This window comes from Miscanthus floridulus, chromosome 7 (assembly GCF_019320115.1).
Source record: "Miscanthus floridulus cultivar M001 chromosome 7, ASM1932011v1, whole genome shotgun sequence".
Classification (NCBI taxonomy): Eukaryota; Viridiplantae; Streptophyta; class Magnoliopsida; order Poales; family Poaceae; genus Miscanthus; species Miscanthus floridulus.
The window spans coordinates 130,160,549-130,168,396 of NC_089586.1; the positions used below are offsets into that span (position 1 = coordinate 130,160,549).

At 51.5% G+C, this 7,848-nt stretch overlaps 1 pseudogene; it reads left to right on the forward strand.

Moving 5' to 3' along the window:
- Positions 1 to 4,984: 4,984 nt before the first annotated feature.
- On the forward strand, positions 4,985 to 7,241 carry LOC136466279 (5-pentadecatrienyl resorcinol O-methyltransferase-like; annotated as a pseudogene).
- Positions 7,242 to 7,848: the final 607 nt, after the last annotated feature.

Genomic DNA, 7,848 nt, shown 5'->3' on the forward strand with positions numbered 1-7,848 from the left:
AGCCAATTAGGCTGCTGCTACTTCCAGGATGAGATACAAAACTACTGTAGCAGCAGCTGCAGCGCTGGTAAGAAGCCAGCTGAAAAGACCCAATGGACATACAAACCGAACTCTCTGCAGCCAAGGGATTCTCGTCTAAATCGATTTTTGACATTGTAGGAAGGACCCACAGGTACCGTTCGGGTCAAACCAGCACTAGAAATGCCCTGGAACATGCCCATCAGAGTTCAATGCTCTGTTTGCTTGGCTGATAAATCATGACTAAAAATACTGTTGGCTGATTTATTGTGAAAGAAAAATATTGTTCGTTGACTAAAAAAGTACGACTTATAAACCAAGCGAATAGGACGCAAGTCCTTTACTTGATGCTGATGTGGGTGCTTGTATTTTCTAGTTTTGTTCTAAATAACGACGTTGTCTTGCAGTGGTAGACGATGTTTTTGTCTTAGTATTTCTGTGTCTTGTGTCCACTATGTAACCCGGAAAAAGAAAGTTATTGAAATTTATATTATTATTAAAAAACTATGTAACCGAAAAAGGAGAATTCTTAAATTGTTCTTAGAAATATATTTTAGAGATTCTTTATGGACTCTATTTTACTAGTATATTTATTTGGTGATATAATTATGGATACTTTTTTTGTCAGATTTAGATTAGTTTGGTTGAGGAAAAATGGCATGGCTAGCGTCTGGACGCCTGTGCAGCTTGCCCCATCTGCTAATTCGCCCCGCCCCGCACGCGCAGCCCTCCCCATCCACCTTGATTTGACCCGCCCCCATCTGTCTGGCCGTCCGCGCCCTTGACTCTCCGAACAACATAAAACATGTGCAACATTAAACACTTGAATGCAACGTACGTTTGAAACAGATGAAATATCTGGAACATACACTTGCAACATATATGTGAAATATGCAATATCCAGATAAACCACTTGCAACTTGCAACATAAAAATACTTGCTACAACATAAGATTGAAATAGATGAAACACTTGGAATGTACTGTTGAAACATATGTGTGAAACATATACAACATCCAGATCAAAAAGCTTGCAACATACGTCTGGAACAGACGAAACATTTTGAGCAAACGATTGGAACATGCCTCTCAAACACTTGCAACATATGCAACATGTGCAACATCCTTGATCTACTTTTGCAACATCCATATAAAACGCTTGAAACACTTGAAACATATATTTACAACATAGGGGATGGGAGGCCTGGGCCGGTCGATTCCGACCATCAGGGTGGGAGCCGACGGAGAGGGAGGCGCGCGAGCACCACTAGCATCCGCCCGTGCTTGTGTGTGCCATTGGCTCGGCTAGGGACAACTCGAGGTGGCTCGGCACGTGCCTCCAGTGGCCATTGGCAAGGGAGGTTGCTACTAGGCATCCCGATGGCATTGGGGGTTTAGGAAGAGGCCAGGGCGACGCTCTGCTGTCCGCGGATGCGAGATAGAGATCGAGAGATGGGGAGAGCAGAGCAACACGCGCAGGATGGGGGCGAGGTGAGGGGTGGCTACAGCGGGAGGGCCACGCGACGCGCGGGTCGAATCCCCACGGGCCAGGCGTGCGACGGGCGGGATGAGCGATGGGAGGGAGCAAGTGTCGTAGGTGAGGTGGGCGTCCCAGGCAGGAGCAAGCAACGCGGCCAGAAGTGGCGATTTAAAGTGTGGTGTCGACGTCTGGACACAAGAAAGCATTATGGAAAGAGAAAACATAACTAGAATTATATATTTTTCAGGATCGAAATAGTACAGTGATGGTGCACAGAACTTAACAGCTAAGCCGCCACACAGCCGTTGTTGCATGTATGGTTACTGGCCCTGTTTGGATTCATGGGGCTAAAGTTTTATCCACCTCTTTTAGTCACCTTTTAGCTGTGGCAGAACCGCCCGAAATAATACGCTTTCGAAGACGCTGTCTTCCACTAGACACTAAACACATCAAAAGTAAGCTATATCGGACAGTTCTATCGAGCACACCCTAAGAGAGAACTCGAACAATCCACGTTTTATCGCCAGGGTCCAATAATGAGTACGAGCTTACAATACTTAGTCAATTTCATACAACAAGAGTTCTTGGAAATTATTTATTGCAATACCAGAGATCAGAGTGCGATAATTAAACAGCGGAATAAAAATAAACATCTAGCGAAAACGATACAAGGATCCATCTGTGCCCACCAGAAGAATCCTCCACACAAGAGCTACTCCTCAAGCTGCACCTACAACATGGGTAAAATAAACCCAAAATACACAATATACTCGCAAGACTTACCCGACTAGTAGGAATAGTTTTTCGACTCTCAAAGATATGATAGGCAATATGAGTTTGTTGTTTTCTTTTTATTTGCGGAAAGCCTTACTAATAGTTCATCCTTACAGTCAAGTTTTATTAGCAGTCATGATTACTTTATTAGCTAACCATTCTAGGTAAGCACATGTTTATTTTCAAGCAAGGGTTAAACAATTAGAACCACTTCACCATCTTTCATTTTGCAGTTCTTAATACGGTGCTAGACCATAGCCAAGTCGAACCGTCTCACAGAAATGACGATTCATGAACCAATGTATCCCAGCTGGGTACCCCGAAACACATGCCCCGCTTGCGTCCTAGGCAGATAGAGCACATATAAACATAAACTAAATACACCAACAGATAGAGCACAATTTTAGGAACCTAACAAAATTTATTTCACAATTTTTGGACACCTACATGATTTTAGATTAATTACCAAAGATCAGCTCAGAAATTAAATTAGAAAACTATTTCTAATTCCTTATGAAAACGAAAAATGAATCTCTCCGCGTGGCCTGCACGCGTGGTGCAGTGCGCGCGCACACCCGGCCCATGCAACGTAGGCCGGCCCACGACAGAGAGAGAGACCATGCTCTAGGCACTTTTGCGGCCAGCACCCCGGATTCTTCCCAAACTGCACCGGAGTCCTATCACTATTCCTATCACTCACAACTACTCTCGCTTAACCCCCCAGAATTCTAGAAATTTTCCCACGCACACCTCCAATGACCCCGCGCATGGCAGCGCATCGAGCGATGGCGGAGAAGCTACGCCGGCCACCAGAGGTCCACTCCTGCCCGTCGGGTGGGCCGACACTCATCTAGGGTTCCACTACCTACACCTAGCAGCGACGTGGGGCTACGGGACGAGCTGGAGATCGCTACAGTGGCGCGTGGCCGGCCGCGACGGTGACGTAGCCGCCCCAACGAACTAGAGCTGCTACGGTCCCAACCAACTACCGTGAGAGCATCAAGGGACTACCATAAGCTAAGCCACAATGAGGGTTGGAGCGGAGAACGATGGAGGGAGGCCAGCCACGTGCGGCCGAACCGTGTGGCGACGTACCACGGTCGCACGGTTGCGTCAGCGGCGGAGTAGAGGCGGTAGCGACTGGACTAGGGTGCACAGGGCTATGAGAAGAGCAAGGCAAATGTAGTGGCGCAAGTAATTGGGCTTGGGTGGAGGAATGGAGGTCTGGCCTCGATCATGGCCGAGGCGCGGCCTTAACGACACGTCGGTGGAAAGGAGAAAAAATAGCGCTTGGACGGGGCGTCGTCATGGCTATGCGAGGTCGGGCGGCGAGAAGACAGGAGGGCGAAGGTGCATATGGGCGGAATTGAGTAGAGGTGACCACTCTCTGGCTCGCACGTGGGCGTGGCTCGACAACGGTAGAGAGATGAGAAACAGAGAGGGCGGTGGGGTACGGCCGGTGGCTCGGCATGTACGCGCCATGGCTAGATGTGGTTGGCGTGACCGTGGAGATCCATGTCTAGGAGCTAACAGACTGGCACGCGTGTTCGCGACCGGCGTGGCCTGCGTGCTACAGTGCCATCAATGGCATGGCGACAACAAGCATGGCCACGTGCGCGCAACATCTAACCGGGCCAGAGGCGCAGCGCAAGGATGACGCGACGGTGGCGGCAACGGTTGCATCGCAACGCACTTCGGGGTGGCAGCGCGACAGCGCGTGGGATAGGGGAGCGTCGCACGGCCACGTGAGCAGCAGTGGTGACCCCACACCGCAGCGCCCCCGACAGATCGAACGGCCGACAAGGCTAGCCGAGCATGGACAGCACGCGGGTGCGCTCAAGACGCACCGATGCGATGACGTCATGCCCCTGAGGCGTGATGACGGCGCCCACTCGGGGAAACAGGCCGAGGACGTGCTGTGCACGGTTTTTAAAGCTCCCACCGCGACTAAACCGCTGCTACAAAACTTAAACGGTCTTAGCTACACTCAAGATGGTATATGAGACTACCAAATTAAGCTATAACACTACACCACCCCTTAACCCAATCCCTCAAAATAAATTGCTAAGCATAGCAATGTCTAGCTGTTGACAAACTTAGAAAATTTTCCAAGTTTTTGAGCTGAACTTGATTTTAATTTGCAATTTCTAGGCTAGTAGAAATATTAGTCAGTAATATCATTTTTCAACAGCAAGTATTTCACTGTCATTTATAAAGTTCATATTTCAAATTTTATTTAAGTGTCACATGTGTGTTCTATAGTGTTTTTGTTCAATAAAAATTGGTTTACAACCCTACTTGTTAACTGTATGAGTTATGGAGTAACTTTTTGTTTAACACTTTTATTGATCATTTTAATTGCAATGCTTCATCTATGCACTCCATCACATGCACTAACACATAAATATGATGTTCATGACGTGTCTTAGTAAATGATTTAGGGTGTAACACCGATGGTGTTACATTAGCCCTTATGGATCCAAACAGGTGGGCTAAAAGTAAAGGCTAAACTTTATCCCACTCTTTTTCTATTAGCCCCTCCAAGATGGGCTAAAGAGGGCTAAAAGTGATTTTGTGGGACAAAAGACGCATATTACCCCACCCATCTCTATGCTTGACTATGCATAGGTATTAATTCTGAGCAAATAGGTCATGATAGGGTACATGTCTAATTTTTAGCCCCCAAATCCAAACAGCCTCATAGGCTAAAGCTCATGGGTCAGCTCCACCTCTGGCACCAGTCCCTCGGCTTCTTAAAGTCCCTCACGCTCACGGTCGCCATGGACCTCCGCGTCGCCGACGCCATCCGCCGCCTCGATGGCCCCGCCACCCTTCCCCAGATACTAGTGGAGGCCGGGATTGACCCACGTAACAACAAGCTCCGTGACCTATGCCACGTCATGCGTGCGCTCACTGTCTTGGGCATCTTCAGTCTTCACCGTCCAGCAACCGGCGGCAGCGTCGGACGGCGACGCAGAAGCAGAAGGTCCTGTCTACAAGCTGACGCCAGCCTCCCGACTCCTCATCGTCGGAGAGAAGAAGGGCTCGACGACGACCACGACGATGCCTTCTTTGACCGTGCATGTGCAGCTCTTCCTCGAAACTTGCCGACGATCCGCGTTTAGCAGGGCATGCGCGCGTGGTTCCAGCCGTAGGACGACCAGCAGCGGCCGACTAGTTTGTCCCTGTTCACCATGGCCTGCGGCGGGCAGACGATCTGGGAGCGAGCCGAGCGTGACGCTAAAGCGTTCCCATTTGACGACGCCATGGCCTCAGACACCGCCTTCCTCATGTCGATCGTCCTCAGGGAGTGTGGCGAGGAGGTGTTCCGTGGCCTGACCTCCCTCGTCGACATCGCCAGCGGCCTTGGTGGGGCCGCCGCCACCATCGTGGCGGCGTTCCCGGACCTGAAGTGCACCGTCCTGGACCTCCCGCAGGTCATCGCCAAGGCCGCTGCTGATGCCTCTGCTGCTGGCACCAATAATAAGGTCCAGTACGTTGCCGGTGACATGTTCTAGAGTATTCCACCGGCGGACGTTGTGTTCCTCAAGTGGATTCTGCACGACTGGAGCGACGATGAGTGTGTGAAGATATTGAAGAACTGCAAGCAAGCCATACCTCCACGAGCTGCAGGAGGGAAGGTAATAATCATAGAAATGGTGGTCGGATCAGCCGATGAGCCATCGCCGGAAGTCGAACGTGAGGCAAAGAAATAAAATCTTTTTTCCGGAAAAGAAGGAGAAGAAAAAAACAAAAAAAACTTCGTCGAGTGCTCAGATCTAGAACACTTAGACAAAGAAATAATTTTTTCCTAGAAATAAAACCCCGCCTCCCTCCTCCTTTCCCACACTGCCTCCCCCTGCATGGCGCCCCCTCCCTCCCCCCGCACACCGTGCGTCCCCTCCCTCCCTCCCCTCCCAGCTCCCTCTCCCTGCCCTCCCCGCCGGTGAACGGCCCTCGCCGGCGCACCTCCTCCCTCCCCTCCCCTCCCCTCCCCTCCCCTCGCCTCGCCGGCGCCCCCTCCCCTCAAATCTCGGCCGGCGCCCCCTCTCCTCCTCTCCCGGCGCCCCTCCCCTCGCCGCCCCCCCCTCCCTCTCTCCCGGCGCCCCCATGCGGCCCCAGCGCAGCCCCTCCCTCTCCCCCATGTGGTGGCACACCCCCCTCTTCCTCATGTAGCGGCACGCCCCTCTCTTCCTCATGCAGCGGCACGGCAGCTGGATCCGGTGGCGGGGTGAGCGGAGGAGCCGATTCCAGCGGCGGGGTGCATGGAGGAGCTGGATCTGGCTACAACGGCGCTCAGGGAGGCCTCCCCCGGCGACGGTGGCGCTCGGAGGAGCTGGATTCGGCTACAGCGTGCCCGGGAAGGCCGGCGGCGGTGGTGGGGCCTGAGCGGAGCAGGCGGGCTCGACGGTCCCTCTCCATCTCTGCTCTCCATGCGGGTGCGGCCTCGATGGCATCGGATCCATTGGCTTAGGTGCGCGCGAGGCCTCGGCGGCGGCGGATCCAGCGGGCGCCCCTCCCCTCCCCCTTCTTCTTCCCCGGCGGCTTTGGTGGTGGTGGTGGTGGTGGCGGCAGTGGTGTGGTGGTGCTGCCGGCGACTTGTTTTTTTTCCTGAAAAATGTTTGCCGAGTGTTTTTTGGGGACTCGGCATAGTCTTTGCCGAGTGCCTGACGATTGACACTCGGCAAAACAGTCTTTGCCGTTAAAACCTACACCGAATGTCGTTTGCCGAGTGTAACACTCGGTAAACGCTTTGCCGAGTATTTTTAGGGCTTTGCCGAGTGTCCTTGGCACTCGGCAAAGCTCCTGTATGTGGTAGTGTAGGTCTTGTTTGACCTCTTGATCATGTGCATCAATGGAGTCTAGCGAGACGAGCAGGAGTGGAAGAGGATCTTCTCGGAGGCTGGGTTTCAGGACTACAGTATTCCGGTTCTGGGTGTTCGATCCATTATCGAGGTCTATCCTAATTGAAAGCTAATCAAGCTTGCTGGACTGAAAATGTGGTCGTCCTCGTCACTAGCTTGCTCGCTCGTTGTAGCAGGGCGTGTCTGCGTACGTGTCGAGCATGCATGCATGTATTGAGCTGAGTCAAAACATTGCTAATAACAGGTTCGTCGTACGTTCTTCTCCATGTCTTGGAGCTAGCTACAGCACCTAGCTGTGTGTGCACTCGTCACGTGCTCACTTGTGTAGTTACAGCATCTCCGGCAATGGTATCTAAAACACACTCTCTATTTCTCTGTTTAGCTAGTTACCAATTTTTATACTACTCATATTTTGTAATTTACTGGAGGTGACAACCTCTAAGAGTAACAAGCACTACCGGCTTGCAACTCGATCATCTAGTGCCACTCGATGCAACCTCACGATGCAATCACACTAGACTCGCTCACTCACTCAATCGGATGAACACTATCAAACAAGAGTGAGTTAGAGGGCCTCTAAACACACCTACACAAGCCACCAAGGCTCAAGGGTGCTCAGCCCTCAGCAAAAGGCCGACCAACACTTCTATTTATAACCCCACCGCTCAAAAGAGCCGTTGCCCCTTCACTGGGTGAAACTCGGGGTCACCGGA